We start from the raw sequence: 23282 nt of genomic DNA, 5'->3' as shown, positions 1-23282 counted from the left end.
ACAGCAACTGATGCAGGACCAAAGACTTTGTTATTCATGCTGACTGAGGGCAACCTGCCAGCAGATTACCCAAAAGTAGTGACTGCAACAGTGAAACATGAAGAACATCAAATCTTGTTCTTAATAGTATTTGCACATTTTATGAAATGTAGGTACTACAATGTAACAAGAGAAGAAAGCCTGGACAAAATTATGTTTAAGATAATATGCTGTAATATGCTGTAATACTAGGTTGTTGAGATGAAGGAAGGATTGTAAAAGTATACAGTGCATGACATAAGTAAAATTGATATGCTTTTTCATACTTTTACATAGAGGCGTAAATGGATTAAGACCAATCAAGTTTTAAGAAAACGCAAGTAAATTGCAAAACATTGAATGCAATGAAAAGTTTTCCTTTAGCAAATAAATGTTCACAGTGCAGCATGAGAAGCTTACAGCTGAAGGCAACTGTGTATCTGGTTCTCATGTTTTTTTATGGAGAAAAGCTGATAAGAGGCAATAAAAACACATGTTTCTCTTTCAATAGCTAAAAGATAATGTTTTCTGAAATTATTCAAGTTGTTTTCTATATCTGTGAGGGGAAGAAAAATAAGACAAAAACAAACAGCACAATGTAAGTTGAAGCACAGGCTGTATCATGTGTCTTAGCAATGATAACATTCATTATAAGTTAATTAAAGCCCATGAGTGTAGCTGTCAATCTGGGAAATTTCTCCTGTTAGGAGGGTTAACCTTCATTAGTTGAAGATGCACGTAGCTTGTGTGTTTGTACTAATTTAATAGGTTACAAAGTGTGTTTTTTGAGAGTTTTTATTAAAACAAAAAGTCTTGTTAGATGTGACATATGTTCAAATGGAAATGACAAAAAATAACTTTACAAAGAATCAACCTACCAAACATAAGTGGGTGCATGTAACACAAAAGCAGAATGGTGTGCACATCCCTGAGGAAGCTGCTGTTGCTATTAATGACACTGATGGCTACATTTTTACTGTCAAAAAGAAACAGAAAGCTAAACATGTATGCACTCCTCCTCAAATTTCCTTAGGCTGGAGTAGTTTACTGGGTCTGGCTCAGAGTTTAATTTAGGTTATTAATCTTTTTTTTATATAAAGTGGTTTCTGGTAAAAGAAGGAAAGAAAGATACTTCTTTAAATGAAGAGATTAATGATTCTGAATATGGACAGGAAGATAAAGGGAGAAGATGCAGGGTTTTCTTCTCAGCTGTCTGATTCAGACTCAAATGAGAGCTCTGTTTCTGATTCTCCCTGTGAATGTTTATCTTTCTCTAAGACTTTTTACAGAATGTGCCATTGTTTTCATTTAGGGAACTTTGGGGTCTCTCAGTCCCTAAGAAAATACTATGAGCTATTACAGAGGGAATTTCCAGAACCTTTGACTCCAATTTTGTCAGCTCTGGATAATGTGTTTGTCACTGCCTGCAATTTCCTTGACAGCCTGCTACCCCTAAAAATGTAGACAGAATGTATAAAGTTCCTCAGTCTTTTAAGTTTTTATAAATACATCCCAAACATGACCATGGAGCTATAGCTTTAATTAATCCTACTCTGCTAAACATTTGGTTAATTCTAGTCTTATTCTTTTTGACAAGCATGGGTATATTATTGAAAAGCATGAGAAAAAGTACATGCTTCTGAAACTTTGATTTTTCAGAATTTTGATTTGTCAGGCTCACATATAAAGTTGTAATTCTGAACGTGTGAGGACTATATTCCATGCAGTTTCTTACTGTGAGGAAATATCAGCTTTAAATAATTTTGTTTCTTCCATTTCACAGGCTGCAACTCATTGCTCACAATGTGTATATGACTCAGATGAAACTTATTCCAGGGCTATAGCCACTGGCACTGTTTCCCTGGCTGCATTCTCAAAAACCTCCCAGATTATGTGAAAAGTGAGTTTTTAAAATCTCACTTGGATCAGATTTAGTTTTTGGCTCTTCTGCTGCAGAAGTTACTAAAAAGTGTGATGGAGGGGATAAGTTGATACAGGGAATCTCTAAGATTTTTCAGCCTTCTTTTTCCATATTTTCTAAGGAATTATCTAACCCCTCATCAAAGTTTGGCAAGACACAAAATAAACAGTCTCACCAAAATGCAGCTAAACAGAAGTTTAAGAATAAAAGACAGGAGGGGTCCAAAAAAGAATTCAGGACCAGCCCAAACCAAAAACAGTCCAATAAGCCAGAATAAGAAGTTATGTACCTACCATAACGTTCCATGTTAGTTGTCTTCTCTCGCCTTCTTTCTTGCTTGATGGGTTAAGCTCGAGAGTCACTTTTACCAGCTCGAGGCAGCCCCATATCCCATGATGCAAGGCGGTAAGTACCCAGATCTCGTTTGTTAATAAAGGGCAATAGCACCAAGCATAAAAAAACTTCCCAAAGGAAGAAGAAACTTACAGATGGAAAAAGGACCAGGTCTGAATGGTCTTTAGCATAATAGTTTCTTATACAAGGTCTGTCCAGGCCAGGGGAAGGAGGGAGGGTGCAAGAAGAGAGAAGACAACTAACATGGAACGTTATTTGTCAATCTCGCCTTCAATCTTGCTTGATGGGACCTAGCACCTCTATCCTGGGTGGCTCAATGGAACAAACTCTTGAGGACTGTAGAACCAAAACTGGCTCTGTCCCTGGAGGCCAAGTCCAATTTGTAATGGGAAACAAAAGTGTGAGGAGTGGCCCAAGTGGCGCTGCACAAATAGTGTCCAAAGGAAGTCTAGCTTGAAAAGCTGTAGAAGTAGCTAAACTCCTAGTTGAATGTGCTTTAGGTTTTGAGCACAGCTGTTTTCCCCTGGTATAAATTTCAGTGATGACCGAAGAAAGCCATCTGGACAAAGTCACTTTAGAAACAGGAAGGCCTTTTTATTATCGCATAGGAAACAAAAGTTGATCAGATTTTCTAAATTTTTTGTTCTGTCCAAATAATATCTAAGTTGATGGTGGGCGTCAAGATAATGTAGCTTTTGTTCAGCTCTATCTGAATAGTTAGGAAAAATACAGGAGATCAATGGATTGATTCAGATTGCTCTTTGAAGCGACCTTAGGTAAAAAGAATGGATTAGTTCTCAAAGATACTCTGTCTTTGTGAAAAATCAAATAGGGTCGAACCGAAAGAGCATGAAGTTCAGACACCCTCCTGGCAGATGTAATAGCCACTAGGAATAAAGTTTTCCAAGAAAGATATTTCAGGAACAAGAAACAGCTGGCTCGAAGGGGAAGAATCAAGGATGTCAGCACTAAATTTAGATCCCACTGAGGAGGAGGATTTCTGATTGGAGGCTTTAGTAGGAAAATTCCTTTCAAGAAGGCCCTGCAGAGCCTATGGGACATAATATTATGATCTGCTATCCCGACATGAAAATTAGAAATAGCAGCCAATTGAACTCTGACTGTGGAAGAAGAGGAGCCTGCATGAAAAATCTCTGCTAAGAAGTCCAGAACTGCCTGAACAGGGGCAGTAAAGGATCAATATTTTGGGCCTTAGCCCAATAAGAGAAACGTTCCATTTGCTTGTGTAAATCCTCCTGGTAGAGGATTTTAGTGTATGATGTCTCTAACTGGGTTAGAGATCAAAGGAAGCCTGGCTAAGGAAGGAAGTGGAGCAACCATGCTGTGAGGTTGAGAGAAGGGATTGACCGGTGCAGCTGACCGGATTGGTGAATCAGAAGATCTGGCACTGGGTCCAGATGCGCTGCACCAAAAGGTGATGATGGAGGGAACCAAACTTGTCGAGGCCAGTAAGGGGCAATGAGAATCAATTTGGCTCTTAAAGCGGTAGCTTTCTGGATCACCTGAGGATCAGAGGAAATGGAGGAAGGCATAAAGAAGTCCCTGGGGCCAATCCTGGGTCAGAGCGTCTCTGGGGATGGCCTGATAGAGGAAGAGGCTGAAGAAGTCTGGACATTTGCTGTTTTGGGGAGTAGCAAAAGATCGCAACATGGGCGACCCCATTCCAGAAAAATCTCTTCCGCTATAGATTGCTTGAGAGACCACTCGTGAGGCATGAGGATAGCTCTGCTCAATCTGTCCGCTATAATGTTGGTTTTCCCAGGGATATGCGTTGCTACCAGAAACCGATGAGAGGAGATCGCCCATTGCCAAAGTCTGACACAAGGGGTAGGACTTGGTTCCGCCCTGTTTGTTGATATACCAAACTACAGACATGTTGTCTGTGTGGACTGCAATTGTCCCTACGGGAAGAAAGTCGTTGAGGGCTTGCAGCGTTAAAAGCACTGCTCTCATCTCCAGGACATTTATGTGCAGATGGTACTCGAGCGGTTGCCACGTCCATGAACCATCCTGCCCTGATAATGACCCCCACCCGATCAGGGAGGCATCCGTGGTGACAGTGGCTATCGGGCGGAGGCACAAAGCACCTGCCTTGGTGAACCTGAGACGATGTGATCCACCAAGCAAGATGCTCTTTGCATGTCTGTGTCACCAGAATCTGGTGACGCATTGGAAGTTGCTGGTATGACCACTGTGTGAACAGCATCCACTGAAGAAGGCGCATGTAGAATCGAGCCAGGGAAGAAGAGTAATGGCCACAGCCATGAGACCTAATACCTTTAGAACCATTCTGGCCTGTATTTTCTTGCTGGCCAGAATGATCCTGACATGAGTCTGAATGTCTGAAACTCTTTGTTCTGTAAGGGTAGCTGACATCCGAACAGTGTTTAAGTTTGCCTATGAAGGTAATAGACTGGCAGGGCGATAAGGATGACTTTTGAAGTTGATTGAGATGCCCAAATGAGAACAAAGGTCTATTGTGTAATCCCTGGCTTGTATAAGCTGATGCCTGGTGGTGGCTGACAGGAGCCAGTCGTCGAGATAAAACACCTGGAATCCTTGGCGTCTCAGGTGAGCCGTGACCACTGCCATGCATTTGGTGAACACTCTGGGGCTGTAGTGAGACCAAAGGGCAGGGCTCTGAACTGGAAATGACTGGACCCCAGCCGGCGGAGAAATCTCCTGGGCGTCTGTGAATTTTGATGTGATAGTGCATCCTGAAGATCTATTGAGCACATCCAGTTGTCCTTCTGTAAGAAGGGCAGAATTGACTGAAGAGTGACCATTCGAATCTTGTCTTCCTGACAGACTTGTTGAGTCTGCTGAGATCCAATATTGGTCTCCAGTCTCCCGTCTTTTGGGGACCAAAAAGAACCTTGAGTAGATTCCGGGCTCTGAATGGTCTATTGTAACTGGCTGAATGGCTCTTTTTGCAGTAGTTTTGACTTCTAACTCTGCAATGTCCCTTAGACTGGGTGGTACATCTGGAAGGGAATTGGAAAGGACTTTCCTCGAAAGGAATTATGTAACCCTTGGATATGATCGACTGTACCCATCTGTCTTGAGTGAGGGAATGCCAGGCTTCTGGGTACAGTGATAATCTTCCCCAGACTGCCTCCAAGGAGGGACAGAACACCTCAGGGATGTTGAAAGGGCTTGTCAGAGAGAGGCTCCCTGTTTCCCTGGTTCTTGGACCCCTCTGCCTCTAGGCGTCTGTTATTGTTACCCCTCTGCCTCTAGGGGTAAACTGACCACGTGAATCCGGCGTGACTCCTTGGGATTTCGGAACCACATCTTCCCACCCTTCTGTCCTTTGGGATAAGGCCTAGAAGGGTGGAAAACGGACTCCAACAGCAGAAAGATTCTTGCCGTCCTGCTCGCACCTGGTCAAGGTTTCCTTCACCTGAGGGCCAAACAAAGCTGACCCATCAAAGGGAGAATTTGTGAAGGGCCTTAAAGGGATCCATAAAATCACATAGCCGCATCCAGGCTTGGCGTCTAAGAGCCACACCTGTGCCTGCGGCTCTACCCATCCGCAGCATAAGATATTAGTCGCATGGAGGAGTTTGCAATGGAATTGAGGGTTCCTAGCTGAGAAGCAATTTTTCTTGAGCCCCTGCAGCTGTAGGATCCTGAACTACTTCTCCCAGCTCCTTCAGGATATCCCTTTGGAGTCTGGTGAAGTGACATAGGTAATTCAGCGAGCATAGCAAAGGTCGCTGAGGAAAACATCCGCTTACATACCTATCCATGGTCCTAGAGTCCTTATTAGGAGGATGAAGGATCTGCAAGTTCCTTTTGGTGGCGCAGCCACCACCATGGCATCAGCGGGACACCCTTAGTAAGGAATTGTTTGTCGCTGGGCAGTGATAAATTTTGAAGGCCTCCTAGGGACTGGCTCTACAGAGTCAGGAGCTGCCCACGCTTCGTGCAATAACCTGCATAAGGGGTCGAAGGCGGAGATACCCAGGAGGTGGAGGGCCGAGATCCAAACGCCTCTAGGTATACTGACTCATCCTCAGAGGGATTGTTGGTGGGCCAGTTTCCCTCTGTTTCAGAAGTTCTAGGATGTCTGAGAAGGAGACATCCTCAGAGGGGATCTAGGGATCCCTCTGACTCATCAAAGTCAGTATCCAGTGACAGACTCGGGAGTCTACATGCTTCCTCTTACAAGTCCTCTTCCTAGGAGGATCTCCCAAAACATCAGGAGAATCCTCGGAAGGAAATTCCCAATGGGGAAACCTGAGGCGGAGGATCTCTGGGTCCTGTAGCAAGAGAAGTGGCAGAGATGTCAACAGGTACTATAGAGGGAGGAGCTACGGGAACAGACTGCTGACTGATACCAGTGGCCAGTACACTCTTCATCACCTCGAATGCTCCCTCCCAGGCAGGTCCGAGAGAACCCGCTCCGAAGAGCTAGGAACTCCAGGGACCACCGAAGGGAAGTCTCGAGGCAGATGTCGGAGCCGAGCTCACCAAGGCCGAGGCTCCAAGGGGAAGAGCGGGTTCGACAAGGGTCCGATGCCACTCACCCTCGGAGGAGACCATGGAAGCCCGACCACGAATCCCTCTAAGGAAGGTCTCAAGAGGAGATAAGAGTAGAGGCTGAAGGAACAGAAGGGGTATCCGTCCTCCAGCCGTAGCAGTAACCATTCCGAAGACTCCAACTCCAAGCTCTGGGGTAGAGTTGAAGGAGGAACTGTAACGGGTGTGGACCAACAGTCGTCTGTTGAGACGGACTGTGTAACATTTGGGCCAGTACCTGTGACTTGAGTAATCTACTGACCACTCTCTCTAGGTCATGGTCTGATAACCTGGATGACCTTGAAGATCGGCTCCGATGGCTCCGTTCGATAGAAGAGGTGAAGCCGGGCGAAAGTATCGGCTCCAAGGAAGGAGACCTCGACCTCTTCCTGGAATGAGCCATCGAGCCGATACAATAGATCCTGTCGGAGCCGACCTCGGAGCCGACAGGAAGCCTCGATGTATCGGCTCCAGCGACACCGATGCATGTGCCACATGGGTGTCGGGTCACTACAGATTCGGCACCGATAGCCATCGGTGCGATCTCGACTCAATGCAGTCGGGCGAGGCCGCAGGCTTAGATACAGAAGCCTGGGCCTTGGAAGATTTTACTGATTTTGGTGGAGCCGACTTAGCGGAGAGCCCTCCGGCAGAAGGCCCTAAGAATCAGTTTGTTCCGTCTCCTGCAGGACTCTCTGGCTGAAAGAGTGACAAATAGCACAGGAGTCCTGCAGGTGAAGAGGGCCCAGACAATACAGGCAAGAAGTGTGACCGTCTGTCAGAGACATCTTCTGACAGCACGAGTCACACTTCTTAAAACCTGAGACCCTCTCCTTTGACATGGTGCTGAAAACACACACACACACACCAGTCAAAATTAAGTTAAATAAAATACCAAAAGGTATTCTATAAACCAACACACACACCCTAACAGGGGGGGGATGGGATAGGGAAAAAATTGACTAACAAAAATTAGACAGGGAATTTCTGTCAGAAAGTGTATAAATTAAACTTAACAACTATCAATAAAAGGTTTTTGACTAAAAGGGGCTTAAATATCACAAAAGTGAACAACTTACCAGGAGCTGGTAAAAAGAAGACCTCCTAAGCGAGATCTGGGTACTTACCGCCTTGCATCATGGGATATGGGGCTGCCTCGAGCTGGTAAAAGTGACTCTCGAGCTTTAGCAAGTGCCGAGTCGGAGCCGAGGGATCGGCTCCGAACCCATCAAGCAAGAATGAAGGCGAGATTGACAACTTAACATTGACCATTTAAGGGACCTTGTCCCTCCACCCCAACCCCATCGGTAGTCCCTTTTCCCTTCCCGAAAGTCTGAATCTCTACTTTTGTCTTTGGCAACATATAGTTTCAAACAAATGCATTCTAAATGTTATTCATCGAAGTTACAGACAGCAGTGGGAGGAAATCGCTTCTTTCCAGGGGTTAATTCCTCAACCGCCAGACCAGACTTCTCTACTTCCCTGTCCTTCAACACATGCTGTCTCGAGGAGTGATAGAACTAGTTCACCCTTCTCAGTCTGGGAAAGGTTTTTATTCAAAGATGTTTTTAGTACCAAAGAAAGAATTGCTTGGAGACCAGTTTTGTTTTTTTCCTTTATAAACCTGTTTATCATAATGCCCAAGTTCAAAATGCTGTCACTTCGCATCCTGTTATTTCTTCTTCCTCATTTAAGTTTCCTGCAAACATTACATTTAAAAGATGCTTATTATCGTATCCCTTTTCATACAGACTTCAGGTGTTTCTTAAGGTTTTGTGTGTCTGGATCACATTACCTGTTCTCAGCCTTACCCTATGGGCAATCCACTGCACCAAGAGTGTTCACAAAGTGTCTAGCTTCAGTTACAGATCATTGCAGGCTACAGGGTATCCAAATTTTCCATATTTAGATGACTTGCTTATATTTGCAGTGTCTTTTTCAAAGTGACAGGACTATCTGACGTGGGTGACAGATCTCTTAGACAAGTTGGAATTCCAAAACAACATTCAGAAGTCTTTTTTGACTCCTTCAAACAGGATTGTGTTCCTGGGGTATCAGCTAGACATCTCAGTTCAAACAGTTTTTCTTCTACAGGAAAAAAAAAATAGATCTGTAACTATATCTATTTGTAAGGTTTTCCAGTCAGACTTGGGTCACTGTAATGGAATACCTCAGGATTTTTGGGTCTTATAATACCTATAAATGTTCATCATATGATCATTGCTGCAGTAACCTTAGCTATATGGTTTATATCCTGACAAGGATATAACAGATGGCTGTCTTCCAGTGTTTCAGGGCACCATCCATGCACTTTTAAACCAAAGACTCATCTTTTCCAGTCAGTTTAAAAGTGGTGTAAAGTCACTAAAAACATTTTTTTCTGTGGAGAAATTGTATTTATTTTTCTTTTGTAGGGCTGGCATAGTGTTTTAAAATGCTTTTTACTGTGTTTTCTGTCAAAAAAGTTACTTCCATGGACTAGTAGTGTTTACGGGCAATTGCTTGTCTTCCCTGGGAACGAATCTCCATTTTCGACTTGACCATGGGACAGACTACTAAACAAAGGGTGTCCAATCTTACTGTGTAATATTAACATTAATACAAATGGTAGTTTGACCAAGAGCAAGGCTATTAGGAGTGTCCCACAGTGTCACCAAATAAATATGCAAATACTCTCAAAACTTAAATATCTCTACAAAGATCAGTCACAATAAAAAGTTTACATATATTTAATTATAAATGATTTAAGAAGAAAATACTCAGTATATATTCACAGTGAGATCAGAGTTTAACACCACAGGAAATATTTAAGACAACATTTCAGGACAGTCTCAAATAAATAAAGAAAAACATCTAACTATGCTTCACTATATTCCTGACTGAATCTAAGAGAATTACTATACCCCTCATTAACTTACTTAAGAGCAAGGCAGATGTGGTGAATGGATCTTCTAGTTGTTGTTGCCAGGTCCAAGACAGAATACAGAATGATCTGTCTCTCTCAGAGATTTCTCAAATTAATATCTCAAATGTTACTGCTGGGACAGCTTGCAGAATGATATCATTCTTGTCATATGACTCTATCCCAGGTGAAGCCCCCACTGCTGGAATTTGGCAGTATTTAGCATCTGCCTGTGAAAAAACATAAACCTCAGATCTTTGGCAGATGCTGGAAGTCATAAAACAATTACATTCTTTCACATTTCAAGACTAGTAATTATTTCACCCTAGAGACAATACAGAAAGCTCCTTAGATTTAGATGTTCTGTCCCTAGCTGCCATAAAGTAATTTAATTTCATCTATTTTTCTGAAATTTACTAGACGGAGGTTAACCTTCACTATCCCAGTTTCCACTCTTAAAATATGTACATTTAAACAGTTACAATAGTGCATGTACATTTCTGTTCTTTTCCAGCAGGACACACTATGGTTACATTTTAAGCACGCTGCAAAAACCTTTTCGACACACACTTCTGTACCAGAAGTTTGATATACACATAACATACAGTTCTAATACATTTGTAACACAAGCATCTTATATGCATCATGTTGACATTCACAAATGACATATAATTATTTATGAAATTCCAGCTAGCTGTGCTGGCAGTATCTCCCTTCATCACACTTCTTCCCCCCTAGAAGTCTCAAGCTAGTTTTTCAAGTGACCCTTGAGAAACACCGCTTGACAGTGATGAATCTATCTGGGAACACATTAATCCACACCCTGTCTTGAGATCCCAGCTGCTTTTGCATTGGTGATCCCAGTACAGTGCTGCACTGTCATATCTTATGCCTGGAATCCAAGGCTCCACCATAGTAATTTGGGATTTTGCTGGCTGTCTCTCTGTAGCAACAGATCTCCCTCAGACTCTTCCTGCCTTCTACTGCAAATACTTAGCACCAGGGCCTCCCTATCATGGTAAGGTTTCATTATGTTAACATGGTACTGTTTGTGCCCCTGCCTCTTGCCTAGCAACTGTATCATGTAGTTAACATCACTGACCTACCTTATCACTTTGAAGGGTCCCTCCTAAGCTGCCTGCAGCTTGAGTCTGACAGGAATGAGAACCATAACCTTTAGCCCCACAGCATACTCTCTAGCTCAAACATTCCTGTCATACCAGACCTTTTTCTGTTGTTGGGCTTTTGCCAAGTTCTCCTGAGCCAGGCCCATGAGTTCTCTGAGTCTTGTCTTGAGGTTTAGGACATATGCCACAACAGGCTCCTTGTGGGATTCACACTCACCCTCCCACTCATCATGAATTAAATCTAGAGGTCCCCTCACCCTATGCTCATACAGCAACTTAAAGGGTGAAAAACTTTTGGATTCCTGGGGCACCTCTCTACAAGCATACAACAGATGAGGCAAATATTTGTCCCACTGTTTCTTAAACTGGTCTGCAAATGCCTGCAGCATGGTCTTTAGTGTAGAGTTTAACCTCTCCACAGGACCATTAGTCTGGGGATTGTAGGGGGTGGTCTTTAGGTGCTTCACGCCACAGTGCTTCCACAGACAAGCTAGCAGGTCTGACATGAAATTTGGCACCACTGTCAGTATTTCTTTTGGGAAAACTACCCTGCTGAAAATCTCTAACAAAGCATTTGCCACCTGTTCTGCATCAATGGATGACAAGGCGACCATCTCAGGGTATCTGGTAGCATAATCTACTACCACTAGGATATACTTCTTCCCTGTGGAACTTGGAGTACTCACAGTCCCCACAATATCCATAACTACCCTCTGAGATGGCTCCTCAATCACAGGCAAAGGCACCAAAGGAGCTTTGACCTTGTCTCCTGCCTTGCCTACCTTTTAGCACTGATCACAGGTCCTGCAGTAGCCAGTTACATCCCTGGAAATAACATGCCAATACAAGTTCTGCATAACATGTCTCTTTGTTTGCTTAATGCCCATATGACCTGCAAAGGGACTGTCATGGGCTATGGCTAGAAGTGCCAGACAGTAGGCTCTGGGCTGTACCAACTGCTGTATTCTCTCACCCTCTAGCTCTCCTTCAGGGGTCCACTCCCTATACAGTAACCCTTTGCCCCAGTATACAGATTCCCCTTTTCCTTAAGAATCAGGTACCTCTCTGGCTACCTCTCTCAAGCCTTGTAATGTAGGATCTGAGAGCTGAGCCTGTCTCAAATCTCTCATTGTGACCCTTCCCAGCTCCCCTTCCACAGGAAGTCTGGATTCATCTGACAGTGGTACCTCGCTGTCAGCCTGGGTACTACTACTCACCTCTGCCCTTGCAGTCACTCTATCCAAGGGAACATCAGTACCCACAATCAGCTGTGGTTCACCTTCAGACTCACTGCTACAGGGTAGCTCCCTCCCTAAAATAACCACCTCACCAGTCCTGGCTTCAAGTGTGCAGCCTGTCTGGGTCACCCCAGGCTAACTGACCCACATGCTTGTCTCCAAGCCTGACTGTATTAAACTTCATGCACACAAGGTAGCATTATCAAAATTATTCCCTATCAGGACATCTGCAGGGATATCCTCAAATGCAGCTACTTACTTGCCTCCTTTTCCACCCTCCCAGTTAAGGTGAACCCTAGTCAAAGGTATTTGGAATGGGGTCCATCCTAAAGCTCTGACTGGATTAGACTGCCCAAGCAAGTAGTGCTCCTCTTTAACTATTACAGGCTTCACAATGGTTAGGTCAGAGGCTGTGCCTCTATTAGCAGTGGATTGTTTCCCATCTACTAAGACAGGATATAACCTCTTGTGGTAGTTTGGTACCCTTGTTGTCTTGAGACAACTTACTGCTAGCATTCTGTCATTCCTACTTACTGGCTCTCCCACCATTTGTTCCCCACTTTGCCTCCATGGACAGCTATATGCTACATGGCCCCACTAGTTACATTTAAAACATTTAACCCTTGATCCTGGCCATGTACCTGAAAGTACAGTTTTGTACCTACCATAAATGTAGATGTTCGAGTGTTCACACTGCTGCAGTCATTACACTTGGATTATCCTGCCATCAGGTGTTCCCGCAGCCGGCCAGAGTTCCAAAGTCTTGGTCCGGCGTCGGTTGCTGTCACTTCTTCCCTGACGTCAGTGCGCCAGGGGTATATAAGATGCATCCGACGCCATTTTCTTCAGTTCTTCTTGCCCCAGATGTCAGGTGCCCCCAAGTAGGTAGGTAATACATATTGCTACTAAAAAATATACATATAAAATAAAAACAATACCTTCAGATACAAGCAAATACACCACAAAGGTTGTATAGGATATAAAGGTATAGATAAGTCCAGCTAGTTCAGAGGGGATGGAGGGAGGGTAACCTGGACTGCAGCAGTGTGAACACTCGAACATCTACATGTATGGTAGGTACAAAACTGTACTATGTTCATCGTGTTACTGCTGCAGTCATTACACTTGGGTAGAATCCCAAAGCTAAGGTTGGGTGGCTGGTCTATAAAGAATTAGGATTGGCTATGAGCCCCTGCAGAACTGCAGTGGCAAATCCTGCTCTGGATTTAGAGTAAAGAGGTAAGTGGTAATGCTTGGTAAAGGTGTGCACTGAACTCCAAGTTGGAAGCCTCCAAAATGTCCTTGGTAGGTACTCCTCTGAGGAAGGCTGTTGAAGTGGCTGTTGCCCTGGTGGAATGTGGCCTAATGTTATTAGGGAATGATTTTCCATGCTGTGTGCAGCAGTAATGAATACAGTGTCCTATCCATTTGGATATAGTCTGCTTTGAGATAGCCTTGCCCTGTGATCCTGCAGCATATGCTACAAACAGTTGCTCAGTTTTCCTGAAAGCTTTTGTTTTGTCCAAGTAGAAGCGTAGCTGTCTGTGTATGTCAAAAGAGTGCAGAAGTTTCTCCCCTTTATTCTGGGGGTTTGGATAAAAAGTTGGCAAATGGATGGTTTGGTTAAGAGCCACACTAGATACCACCTTTGGCATAAAGGTAGGGTTTGTCCTTAAAGAAACCCTGTCCTGATGAAAAATTATAAAAGGTTCCACTGCCATTAATGCCTGTAGCTCTGAGACTCTTTGTGCTGAAGTTACTGCCAGGAGCAGAGCTGTTTTCCATGATAAAAATTTTAGATCGGCTGTATTGGCTGGCTCAAAATATGGCAGGGTCAGTTTTTCCAAAACGAAATTGAGGTCCCAAGTTGGTGTTGGTTCTCTCCGGGGTGGTCTTATGTGTTTAGCCCCTCTGAAGTACTGCTTTAGCAAGGGATGAGAGAATAAAGGAGGATCCGTGTTGTAATGTGCTGAAATGGCAGAGGCGTGGATCTTAATTGATGAGAAGGATAGGCCTTTGTCCAGCATCTCAGTTAAGTATTGTAAAATCTGAGGAATGTTTGGGACAAGAGGGTCAAGGCTTTGAGCCTGGTTCCAGGCGCAGAATCTCTTCCATTTTTCTGAGTAAGCTTTCCTGGTGCTAGGCCTCCTGGCCACCAAAATGACATCCATAACAGCTTTAGAGAGGGGTGTTACCTGTTTGACTAATGAATCTGCCATGCAGCCAGGTTTAGGGTTTTGAGCTGACCGTGCAGGATCTGACTGTTTTATTGAGTCAGAAGGTGTGGAATTTGAGGCAAAATCCATGGTGGGCCTTGAGCTAAGTTCTTTAAGATTGGGTACCACTGCTGGCGTGGCCAGTCTGGAGCAATCAGGATCATCTGTGTTTTTTCTTGTCTGGCTTTTAGGAGTACCTTTGAAAGGAGAGGCAGTGGTGGGAAGGCATAAACTTTTAGGCTTTTTTAGCTGAACGAGAGAGCATCCACTTTCCATGCTTGTGTGTGATAGGTTCATAGGTTCATAGGTATTTACAAGCCTAGCCCATAGTTTTGTGGCTTACGCCACCCCTTTAGTATGGGGAACTATACCCATTATTTTGCTGTGCCTGAGCAGCAGAGACACTGAGGTAATCCCTAATATGGGGGGCGATCTTGTGCAGAATTTTTGTAGTTGGCAATTCAGTGGGGAGGCAAAAAGATCTATGTCTGGGCATCCCCATTTTTGCGTTACCATGCTGAAGATATGTGGATTCAATTTCCATTCTTGAAGGTCCATGATATTTCTGCTTAGATCGCCTGCCAAAGTATTTTTCTTTCCTGGCAGGAATTGTGCTTGCAGATGAACTTGATACGTTAGAGCTGTGTTTCACAAGATCATGGCTTGCCTGCATAGGGGATAAGAATGAGTGCCCCCTTGCTTGTTTATGTACCACATTACTGTGGTGTTGTCTGTCTTTAATAATAATTGTCCTGGATGCAGAAGGTCCTTGAAAGCTGTTAGGGCATTTTGAACAGCCAACATCTCTTTTTGACTGATGTGAAGATGCATCTGGTCTGTGGTCCACTTGCCCTGAATGCATTTTCCTGCCATGTGTGCTCCCCAGGTGTAATCCAAAGCATCTGTTGTTAGAGTCTGCCTGGCTGTGGGTAGGGTAAAAGGCTGACCCTTGTTTAGGTGACATGCCTGTGCCCACCATCGAAACTCCTGTTGTAGGCAGGGAATCATTGGTATTACTGCTTCTAAACTGTGAGAGTGTTGAGTCCAAACACTTTTAAGGTACCATTGTAATTTCCTCATATGCAGTCTGGCATATGGTATTAGTAGTATGCAGGATGCCATGAATCCCAGGGCCTGCAGAATTTTTCTTGCAGGGAGATGGGACTTTTTTGCCAGTAATTGAAAATATTGAGTTAATTGAATTTGTTTGTCTGGCGTGAGATAAGCCATCTGGGCCGTTGTATTTAAGCTGGCACCCAGGAATATAATCTGTTGTGAGGGCACTAGTTTTGACTTCTTTTCGTTTACTGTGTACCCTAGAGAAATTAGCAACCTTTTTTACAAACGCCAGATGCTGTAGAATAATGTCCTTTGTCTCTGCTTGAATGAGGCAGTAGTCCAGGTATGGATATATTTGAATTCCTTTTTGTCTGCAAAATGCAATTACTGGTGCCAGGCACTTTGTTAAGACCCTGGGCGCAGTAGATAAGCCAAAGGGCAGTGCAGAGAATTGGTAGTGCATGGTACCAGCTTTGAATCTGAGGTATCTTCTGCAATTTTGTCTGATAGGGACATGCAGGTATGCCTCTTTGAGGTCCAGAGAAACAAGCCAAGCTTTTTTGCCCAGCATGGGTAGAAGCTACTGTAATGTCAACATTCTGAATTTCAGAATATCCAGGTAAGTATTTAGAATTGAAAGGTCTAGTATGGGCCTCCAGGCCTTGTCCTTTCTGGGGACCAGGAAGAGTCTTGAGTAAAATCCTTGTCCTTGTTCCTGTTGTGGTACTTTTTGAATAGCTCTCATGTCCATGAGGGCTGTAAATTGTTTTTGTGCCTCTGCCCATTGATTCTGTGGCAGGTCTGGCATTCCTTTTAGCCTTGGTAAAGTATGAAAGTGGAACCTGTAACCTTTAGACACAATATTCAGAACCCATTTGTCTTGGGTGATTGTTTGCCAGTTTTGAGAAAAGAGTGCTAGTTTTCCCCCTAAGGGGGCTGCCAAAACGGAAGTGCTTGGCGTGTGAAGGGGGAAGTCATTGGGACTGTTTCCTGTAAGGTTGAGACTTGTCCTCACCTCCTTTTGGGGTTGAGGTGCCCCATTGTCATTGTCTGTTAGAGCCTTGGGGTTGAGATCTGCCTCTTGGGCATCTGTATCTGCCTCTCTGTGGCCTGTCTGACACTGGAAAGGACCAATTCTTTGTTGGCCAATTTCTGCTAAATCGAGGTGGCTGTACCTGTAAGAAATCCTTGACTGTTTGCATAGATTTAGCCTTATCCTCCATTTTCTTTAACACCTCTTCTGCCTTAACACCAAACAAGGTATCATGCTGTAAAGGAGCATCCAATAATTTTACCTTAACATGATCAGGTAAACTCTGTTCTTTTAACCAAGCATGTCTTCGAATCACAGAACCTGTAACTGCGGCTCTACAAGAGGCCTCTAAAGAATCAAAACCACATTGCAGAGTATGTTTTCCCACCTAATACATCCTGCATTTCTTTACAGTCAGGAGCTTCTGAGCTTGCAAACATTTTCTGTTTTAACTGAGCCATTAAATATTGTTGATACTTAAGCATGTGAAACTGGCAATTTAAAGTCCTTACTGCTAAAGTTGCAGAAGTGTAAACTTTCTTCCCCCATCTATCCAAAGCTCTGGAATCTCTGTCAGAGGGTACTGGATTTTTTGCAATGGAAGCCTTAAACCCTTTTGGACCCTGGGAAATAGTTTCTGGATCAGCAGAAGGGTTTTTATAAAGAAACTTGTGAGAGTCAGGGACTCTATGATACCTATCTGGCTTGGCTGTTTCAGGGGGCTAAGAATCAGGAGATAAGCTGGATTCAGAGAACACATCATCCACAATATCTAGCACAGGCAGAATAGCCAGGGGCTTGTGCTGAGGCAATAAAAGGAAATCCCTGAGCCTTTTCTTGGATTCTGAATAATCCTGACTTTTCCAATGGAAATGCTCCCTCATGGTATGTAAAGTTTCCCCAAAAGAATAATCCTCCGGAGGAGAGGCTGAAGGGATAGATTCTTCAGCATCAGAGTCCTCATAGGGGAGTAGAGAGTATCTCTGGTCTGAACAGGAATCACAGGAAATGGAAACCTGATCAGAGGAATCATAGTCTGTATCCTGCCTAGGCCTTTTCTCAGGAGGGGGATGGGAACCCCTGATTAGAGTAATGAGGTCTTCGGCCATTTTAAGCATCTGTTTCTTAGACATGGTGGACTGTCCAGGAGAATGCTGTACTTGCTTCTTTGTCTTTAATGGTACTTTTATTTATTTATTTTTATTTATTTATTTATTTATTTATTTATTTATTTATATTTGTTGACCGGGAGTGTCCGACTGGACGTAGGTCCATTTTCAGCGGAGGCCCGAGGAGAAAAGCTCTACAGTTAAACTAAACAGACAGTAGTAACATTGGATTACATAGCGATTAACAATTTACATAGCAATTACTTACAACATATTTACAGATGAAGAACATAGTACATCAGTAGACAACTAGAATCTTTATCTGTGAAGTACATAACAGACATTAACAAATGTTACAAGAAGAAGTTCCTGCTGTATAATAAGTACTGGCTTATGAGCATCTGAGCTTGCTATAATCAAGGTAGTTAGTGGAGTGGAAAGAAAGGTAGTGGTTAGATGGGGAGGGTGATATTAGAGTGGGAGTTGCAAGGGCATAGCCAGCATGTTTTTAGGTGCGCTTTTAGTAAAGTTTTGAAGTGGGTGCATGATGGTATGGAGGTAATTGTGGGTGGAAGGGAGTTCCATAATTTGGCTATGGTGCAAGAGAATAGTGCTTCATCAGCAGAGTTATTGGCTTTAGTGATCTGTAAGTGATTTTTGTTGCTGGATCTTAGTGGTCTGGTGGTGCGATAGGTTTGGAGTAGATTCTGGAGGGATGGGACATTTAGTGGATGATTTACTAGTTTGTGGGCAAGTGAGAGTTGATACCATTGAAGGAGGTGAGGGAGTTCAAGCCAGCCGTTCAGCAAGTGAGAGACAGTGGTGACTACGGTAGGATGCCCCTGTGGCGAATTTGGCGATTTTGTTGTAGCAGGTCTCTTGCTTGTTTAAATCGCATTGCCTTAGGTTGGTATATATTGGACAGGCATAAAGTAGGGTGGAGATAAGGTGGGAATTTGCTATTGAAATCTTTGCTGCTTTGGTGAGAAGTTGCTTATTTCTGTATAGCGCTCCTAGTTTATTGTGGACTTTTTTTATGGTCAAGGATATGTGAATGTCAAATTTTAGTTTATTGTTTATTTCCACTCCTAGCAATTTGGTGTGTTCAGTTGGGTATATAGTGGTGTTGTCTTTTGCTGTGATGTTAAAGTGAGAGTGGTTTTGAGTATGTTTGGTGGGTTGAAAGATGAGTAGTTTAGTTTTGTTTGGGTTGAGTATTAATTGGGCATCGGATAACCAAGTTTCAACAGAGGAAAAGGCTTCCTGTGTGACTTTTTGCAGTTTGGGTAGGGACTGGGCTGAGCAGATGATGGTTGAGTCATCTGCGTATTGTATGAGTGTGCCATGTTTGGCGGCAGAGGCTAGATTATTGGTGAAAACAGAGAAGAGTAGGGGTCCAAGGATGGATCCTTGGGGAACCCCTATGGAGACAGGTAGTTGGGGAGATATGTCATTCTGCCATACAACGGATTGTTGGCGGTCAGACAGGTAACTCTGAAACCAGTTGGTGACCGATTGTGAGAAGGATAGGTTATTGAGGACAGAGATGAGTTGTTTGTGTGGGACCATGTCAAATGCTTTTGATAGGTCTAGGAAAGTAGCAGAGGAGAGATAGCCATTGTTTTTATACTGAAGGATAGTGGATAAGGATACTTTTGTCTTGGCTGTTGCTTTAATGATAAGTTGTGAAGGTCTGAAAACACCCTCAGAAGCCGATGCCTGCTCAGCGGCTCCGGACCCATCTGAGGGATTAGTTTCCGTAGGCCCAATACCTTGAGTTTCCAGAGGCCTAGTTGTCTCCACGTGGGAGTCGGAGGTGGCCTGTGGCTCTGAGATAGCGGGTGTCAGGGGCTGTGAAAGCACCTCACTAAGAACCGGCGACTGGCCTAGAAGAGGTTTCGTCGTCGGTTTTGGACCTCGGATGCCTGTCTTTATCCTTGTCTCTGCGTTTTTTCAGAATTGCGGTCGTCGGTTGATCCGACGGCATAGTATAATTGAACCTTCGGCCAAAGTAGTGCAAAGAGAAATCAAAACGTCTTTTTATAGTGCGTTTGTTAAATCTAGCACAAAACCGACAACTAGTGACGTCGTGATCAGGGCCTAGGCATGGAATACAGTAAGAGTGGAAGTCCTTATGAGGTATTTGCTTCCCACAAGAAATACAATTATTAACTTTTTCTGACATCGGTCTGAGGCAAGAAAAAAGTTTCCCCAACGGGGTACTTAGCTTTATTGAAGACTTCGGATCTGAAATTCGACTTCGAAAATCTCAGGAGTCGGCCGATCGGCACTTGCGAACTGCTTCTGCTTCGGGCACTGTGCGGCAAGAAAGACTGAAGAAAATGGCGTCGGATGCATCTTATATACCCCTGGCACACTGACGTAAGGGAAGAAGCGACAGCAACCGACGCCAGACCAAGACTTTGGAACTCTGGCCAACTGCGGGACCGCCTGACGGCAGGATAACCCAAGTGTAATGACTGCAACAGTGTAACACGATGAACATTTAGTGGCTTCCCCTCTTACTGGCGGACTCTGTTGGGGCAGTTTAGGCTGCCTACCATGGGTTCCATTAGACCCATGTGCAGCACTGGGTATCCCTTTCCTGTGCAGTGATGCCCTAATTGCTAGGTATAGGTCTCCCTTTTTACCAAACTCATCTGCGGTATTACATTCTCTATCTGCTAACCAGATTCTCATGTCCTCAGGAAAAGTGCTAAGGGCTTGTTCCCTCACCAAAAGGTCTGCCAGCCCTTCAAAAGTGGTGACCTGACACCCAATCACCCACCTATGAAAATAAGTGCTGAGTTCAGCAATATATTCGCACACACTTTCATCTGCCTTACATCTATGCTCATGAAACATTTTTCTATAAGCTTCAGGTGTTAACTTAAGACACTCTAATAAACAATTTTTAACTGTATTAAAACTTAAGCAATCAGTATCAGACAATTTAGAAACAGCGGTTACAGCTTTACCATGGAGTAAGAGGCTCAGAAACCATATCCAGAGCCCTTGGTCAACATTATACTGTTAACAAACCCTTTCAAACATATGAATAAAACTCTTCAAATGTTCACTCTGAAAAATTGTGGAAAAAAATTTACTGACCTTTATTGCTTCTGGGGTTCAGTTATTCCTTTCCCCATTACCTCCATGACCCTGGTGAAGAGTCAGGACCTCCTTTCCATGTTGCCTCTGCCTCTCATTTTCTTCAGCTTCCAGAAGTCTCAGTCTCTCTGCTGCTTCAAATTCCATTTGTTTCTTCTGACGCAGTCTCTCTACTGATTCTAGTTCCAAACATTTGGCCTCCAGTTTAAGTCTCTTTAACTCTAGATGGATTTTTAAGTCCTCTGTGGAAAAGTTGAACTGTCCATTTTCTGACAGCTGTACATCCCCAAGGCTAGTCTGATTGTCCTCCTGGTTGCTGGTCTGTGATGCATCTCTGACTAAGGCTGCAATCCTCTCTGCTTTAGTCAGGTTGGCATGCCTCAGCCCTTCGTCTTGGCACATTTCAGCCAACTGGCTCCTTGTCAGCTTGTCATACTCCTCTGCTGACATCATTGCCTGCTCTCCCTGACTAACTAAGCTAACAAAAAATAAATAAAACTATTGTGATATGAAACTCTGAATGTCTACCGTGTGGCTGCTTGAGAGTACAAACACCTCCTTTAGTGACCACTGTTTACAGGCTACAGGAGTTCAATATCCACTCCACTGAATCCCAGTATGTGATGTGGTGATCCCACCATTGACACCAATAAATGTGATGGCCCCACCACTGGACCAGTAATCAAGGAGCTTCAATCCTCACCACTGGCACCAGTGGAGGATACACTTGGAAGATGGCAAGGTACATACACAGTATTTCCAGATTCGGCTCTCTGCATCAAGTGCAATTTCCATTAAGAGCACATAGAGACCACAGACTCAGGGCTGGTTTCTCACTCTTCCTCCAGATCCCCAATAATACTCCCCACTGGCACAGCTATAGAGTTGAGATCTCAGCTGAATGAAGACCTCCAACACCCTCTTTGTCCAACCAGTGCTTTGTGTCCCTGCCCAAGTAGCTGGCACACACACTCTTTGAGGTTTGATTTGCACACATACACACACCTGGGAAAGGCTGGCACAGGTTTACTAGTTATGCCTCCTTTTGCCCACACTATAAGGTAGATATCACTGACACCAGCCAACTCCTTATCACCTACTTTAATGCCCTTAACAAAGGGTGTCCAATCTTACTGTTTAATATTAATACAAATGGCAGTCTGACCAAGAGCAAGGCTATCAGGAGTGGCCCACAGTCTCACCAAATAAATATGCAAGTACTCTCAAAACTTAAATATCTCTACAAAGATCAGCCACAATGAAAGGTTTAAACATATTTAATAATAAATAATAAAAAACAAGAAAATACTCAGTATACATTCACAGTGACATCAGAGTTCAAAATCACAGGAAACACTTAAAACAACTTTGCAGGACAGTGTCAAATAAAGAAAAACATCTAAACTATGCTTTACGTATTCCTGACTGAATCTAAGAGAATTACATTATCCCTAGTTAACTTACTTAAGAGCAAGGCAGATGTGGTGAATGGATCTTCTAGTTGTTGTTGTCAGGTCCAAGGCAGAACACAGAATGCTCTGTCTCTCTCAGAGATTTATCAGATTAATATCATAAATATTACTGCTGGGATAGCTTGTAGAATTACATAATTTCTTGTCATCTGACTCTATCCCAGATGAAACCCCCACTGCTGGAATCTGGGAGTATTTAACATCTACCTGTGAAAATACATAAACCTCAGATATTTGGCAGATGCTGGAAGTCATAAAACAATTACATTCTTTCCCATTTCAAGACTAATTTCACCCTAGAGACAATACAGAAAGCTCCCTAATTTTAGACATTCTGTGTCTAGCTGCCCTAAAGTAATTTAATAGACTGAGATTAACCTCCTGTATCCCAGTTTCAACTGTTAAAATATGTACATTTAAACAGTTACAATAGTGCATGTACATTTTTGTTCTATTCCAGCAGGGCACACTGTGGTTACATTTTAAGCACTCTACAAAAACCTTTTCAATACACACTCCTATACTAGCAATTTGATATACACATGACATGCAGTTTTAATACATTTGCAACACAAGCATCTTATATACATCATGTTCATATTCACAAATGACATATAATTATTTACAAAATTCCAGCAATCTGTACTGGCAATATCTCCCTTCATCACAGGTGGTTCCAGTGTATTGAAGAGAAGGAATAGTAGAGTCATCTGTATACTGAATTAAGATCAACAAGAAGAAGTGTGAAGATTATTGGTAAAGTCACTGAAAAGAAAGGAACTAAGAATAGAACCTAGGGGCACCTCAGTGATATTGAGTAGGCAAAATAAAAGGGGGCTTTGCCATTTTACAGATTGCTGCCTATTGGAAAGACAGCTGGAAAACCATTTGCTAGAGTAGGAGGAAAGTCCTAGAATAGAGAGTTAGTGTAGGAGTTTATGGTAGAACACCATCAAATGCCTTAGACAGATCTAGAAACAGGGAGGCGATAAGTTTGCCAGAGTCTCTGACTTTATTGATAGTATCCATAAAATAATGTAAAGCTGTTGTAGTGGTGTGGGATGGTCTGAACCCATGTTCAGTTGAGGTTAATCAGTTCATTTTGGAGAAGGTAATTGAGAAGTTGTTTGCGGGCACATTTTTCTAGAAGTTTGTAGAGGGGGGATAATATAACAGT

The 23282-nt window shown here is 43.3% G+C and overlaps 1 protein-coding gene across 2 annotated transcripts in view; it reads right to left on the bottom strand.

Moving 5' to 3' along the window:
- Positions 1–23282, bottom strand: part of LOC122805531 — a 2823268-nt gene that overhangs the window by 2023732 nt on the left and 776254 nt on the right. The gene's annotated exons all lie outside the window — the stretch shown is intronic.

This window comes from Protopterus annectens, chromosome 6.part1 (assembly GCF_019279795.1).
Source record: "Protopterus annectens isolate FY-2018-M chromosome 6.part1, PAN1.0, whole genome shotgun sequence".
In the NCBI taxonomy this organism is placed as follows: Eukaryota; Metazoa; Chordata; order Ceratodontiformes; family Protopteridae; genus Protopterus; species Protopterus annectens.
Note: the sequence above shows the minus strand (reverse complement) of the source record. Positions and strands in the feature narration are given on the sequence as shown.